Source organism: Aplysia californica, unplaced genomic scaffold (assembly GCF_000002075.1).
Source record: "Aplysia californica isolate F4 #8 unplaced genomic scaffold, AplCal3.0 scaffold01228, whole genome shotgun sequence".
NCBI classification, from domain to species: Eukaryota; Metazoa; Mollusca; class Gastropoda; order Aplysiida; family Aplysiidae; genus Aplysia; species Aplysia californica.
This window is the reverse complement of record NW_004798498.1, coordinates 75,931-80,227: the sequence shown is the minus strand read 5'-3', so window position 1 is coordinate 80,227 and position 4,297 is coordinate 75,931. Positions and strand designations below refer to the sequence as shown.

Genomic DNA, 4,297 nt, shown 5'->3' with positions numbered 1-4,297 from the left:
TTCCTTCCTTTTGCAGGGATGCTCTTTTAAAAAAGTTAGGTTATCCTGATCTATCAGACTATCCCTGTCACCCACCACGCGCCTATATGACCGTATGCAGTTGTGAGTGCCGTAAAATAGTTACCAAAAAAAAAACAAAAAAACTTGTCAACCATATTATGTTTATGTTCTCCAAGTAAGTTCCTCTGAGTCTACCCTTGCCACGTGTGCCTTCAATTGCCAGTGAGAGCTAGATGTTTAAGGCCTTTAAGTCTATTCCAATGTCCCAGAAACGGCATTTGTCTTTTCCTGATTGTTTTACGTGTGAGCGGCCCACGTGGGCTTATTCAAGTACTACCCCATTTCTCCTTTTATACTGAGGGTCATTAAAAACGCACCATTTTGGATTGAGCACATTTTGAACTAAAATCTATCCAGTGGCATCAATTGAGGTTGACAAAAGTTCACGGGCAACAGAGGTTACCGATCGCACAAAATTTGAAGCTCCCAGTTCAAAACAGTCAATGCGCACGTGCAACATGCAAAAATCCGATGTGTCGGCCTCAAACCTAAACTTCGTTCAGTAAGACAGATTTTTTGGCAGTTAGGGAGAGATTATATTCGCCGATAACAAAAACTGACATTCTTTACTCTGTGTGACAGATTTTTTTCTGCGTAAAAAATGCCGCGACTTCTATGCAAAAACGTGAAACGGCAATTGGAATGCCCCAAGCCGGAATGGCAGCACGGCAAGTTGCCAGGCGCATGAACTGTAGCCACTCGACTTTAATCCAGTTGTCTCAACAAAATGCATGGATCTACAGCAGATCGACGACGGAGCGGCCAACCACGAGTTACAACACCAGCGCAAGACCGTTACATTTGCCAACGTCACCTTTGTGACCGTTTCCCGCCAGCACCGGAAACAGGTCGTCAAGTGGTTGGTCGGCGTGGACCAGTATCTGAATGGACCGTGCGACGCCGTTTGCGGGAAGCAGGACTTGCAGCCAGACGCCCGTACGATGGTCCTGTCCTGACACAGAGGCACCGTCAACAACGTTTGAAATAGGCCAGGCAGCATTTACAGTTAACGAAAGTCGGTTAGCGCTCTGGCATGCTGACGGGAGAAGAAGGGTCTGGAGACGCCCCGGCGAGCGCTATGCCAACTGTTGCATGCTGGAGGTCGATAGATGGGAAGGAGATAGCGTCATGGTATGGGGAGCGTTCAGCCACGATTATCACACACCACTGTGCTTCTTTAACTAGCCTGTGAATGCCACCACGTACCAGCAGGTTTTAAAGAACCACGTCGTGCCGTTATTTGGTCAACACCCAGAGCTGCAGCAATTCCAACACGACAACGCCCTCCTCCACACCGCTCGAGCCACCACTGCTTTTCTGCAGGCAAACAACATTGATGTCCTGCCTTGGCCATAACTGTCTCCTGACATGGCACCAATTGAGCATGTGTGGGACGAGCTTGGCCACCGTTTGTCCCGTGGAAGACCTCTACACAATCTCCAAGAGCTGAATCGTTCTTTGACAAATGAGTGGGTACAGATTCCACAGGTGTTCTTTCAGACTCTTGTCAGTTCCATGAGAAGGCGCTGCCAATGCTGTATTCAGGCCAATGGAGGACATACACGATACTAAGCGGGTGTTAAAAACTCAATTTACCGCTCTGATTTTTTTAATGGCTTTTGTTACTTCATGCTTTTGTGCTCGCGGTGCCAGTTCACCTTTTCATGTCATTTCAGCTGTGAAGGTTCACAAAGTGACCATAGAATGCCATGGTTTACAATCTGTTTTAAAAAAAGAAACACATCACCACTACTTGAATTATTTTGTAAGTGGTGCGTTTTTAATGACTATTGACTGTCAGTATATATCTTATATATTTCAACTGTTGCACTTATTTGAACTTTTCACCCTTGCTTGTGAAATTGCAAATAGTATTTACTGCTTTTTTTTAAATATTGCTTTGCATTATTTTCTTCAAATTCAATAATAAACCCTTTAGTTCACTTTCCGTTACAACAGTATCTAGAAACTATTGAAGATATTTTTCGGCATTTGCTATTAAAACAGTGTCATAAGCATATCTGGTGTCATTAATATTTATATCATTCACTTTGTCACCAGGTCATTCTTCTATGCATCTAGGCATTGTTTCACTGTTTAATAATCACTGGACACTCAGGAACAGTCTCCGCTTCCCGGAAAGCATCATACAGTGTAAGCAGTCGATTAAGCGCTCAAACAATAACAAACTGACAAGATCTATCTATTTATCTATCTATCTATCTATCTATCTATCTATCTATCTATCTATCTATCTATCTATCCATCTATCTATCTATCTATCTATCTATCCATCCATCTATCTATCTATCTATCTGTCTGTCTATCTATCTATCTGTCTATCTATCTATCTATCTATCTATCTATCTATCAATCTATCTATCTATCTATCTATCTATCTATATATCTATCTATCTATCTATCATTCAGTTGTTTACATTCGACAGTTTTCTATATTTTAATCTACTCATTATGCACAATCCTTAGGGGGGAGGGGGGGCGGTGGGCTACACCTGAAGGCTATCTCGCTTATTAACGGACCAAATTTTACCAAATTTCACACATAAAACAAGCTTACTAAAGAGTCTTAAAATAAGGAATCAAATTTGAGAAAAAGGTTCTGTTTCCATGGATACGGCGGCAAATATTGGATTTTGTTGACATGTCTTACGTAATAAATACCCCACTTATTTTTTATGGAAATTGATTGGGTTTTTTGCACGCATGTTAGCAAACATTAGATCTAAAAATATGTCTCTCGATTTTTTCCTCAACGAATTAGAAGATTTTTAAAGCTTTTAATGCATTTTTTTGTGAGGTAGTATTCAAGTTTTCAAAAATCCGTACAAATCCACACTCCGGAAACTAACAATAAAATCTCTTCCATATATCAAAAATTCAACGAACAAATTTTTTGTATTACATCTTCTCTTCATTCTGTGAAACTTTCATGAAGATTGGATGAAAAATGGTGGAGTTAATTTTTTTTAAGTATAAAGAAAACTTGCGTCTCGAGAAAACGGCCGATAAAGAAAAATAAATTGACTTTATGAGGCAAACATGCCCGGTATGGGCAGAAATTGGGCTTTTGGGGTTCTTATGCGATGAAATAGTTGTAGGAGAGGCTCAGGAAGCTAAAAATGCGTACAACTCAAATTCCAAAGAAGCTTTCACTTTCACCACTCTTCAAAAGGTTTCGCTTCAGCTCTACTCCCATTTTACTAGAGAGGTGAAGAGAGGAAATTTGCACCATGATAAAGAGAATCCAAAAAAAGAATTCAGCATGCCATAGGTTGGAACAGAAGCACATTGTCAAGACTGATTAAAACAACACGAAATGGGTGAAGAGACAGACTTTCCTAGCTTAACGAGGGCAGTCTTTGAAGACTGATAGTTTCAATAGGGAGGTTGTCCGACAAGCAATAATTATTCTTATGTTTGATAAGAAATGAATTTGTTACTCTCAGAAAGATGAAAAAATGGTTGTCCAATAATTATGATCTGACATATAGAAGACATGCCTTTGGAAAACAGTGAGACGACGTGCAGAGTTTACTTTCAGGATTTCAAATGGTGGGGAAAATTGTACTGTGCGAAAGAAATCATATAGGCCAATGCTCAGACGACTAACATCTTGCCACATTTTGTTATATTTTTATACGCCCCTGAATGCACACATCTTTTCGTGTTTGGATTATAGATACTGTAAGCGCTAAATGTGATGTACGAATGATAAAGAGTAATTAATTAACCAGTCACTAATAAGCTACATAATTTTAATTTTCATAATGTCGTGGGGGCACTGAACTATCACTAAAAATATAGAACTAGTTAAAATCAAACGAGTGGTTCCTGGGATATTTAGCTTCAAAAATGTTCACGCATTATGAACGGACTTTTACACTCTATAATGGTCTTTTTGTTCTCAGGATGTTTGTTTAGTTCTACGTATGAGAACCATTTCCACGTGCTCATACGTGATTAGCGAATTTTCCCAACTCACGTCTCGCACGGCAGTATTTTCGTACCATCAAAAAAAATGCTCACCGTATTATTGTTGACGATTCTCGAGTCCTCACAAATCACAAGTTTTGCCCGCTCTTTCATATTTTTTTTTTTCAGTTGAATTATCGTGTTTATAAAATGTGACACGTCGTGGTGAAATCAGGCGCTCGTCAAAATATCGAAATGGAAGAAACAGGCATTTTTCCGTCAATTTTTATCGAATTTTTGTTTT

General features: G+C 39.7%; 1 protein-coding gene across 1 annotated transcript in view; it reads right to left on the bottom strand.

Annotated features, from left to right (window-relative positions):
• LOC101858456 (ryanodine receptor) overlaps window positions 1-4,297 on the bottom strand; it is a gene marked incomplete at its 5' end in the record, with an annotated part of 102,762 nt that overhangs the window by 66,767 nt on the left and 31,698 nt on the right.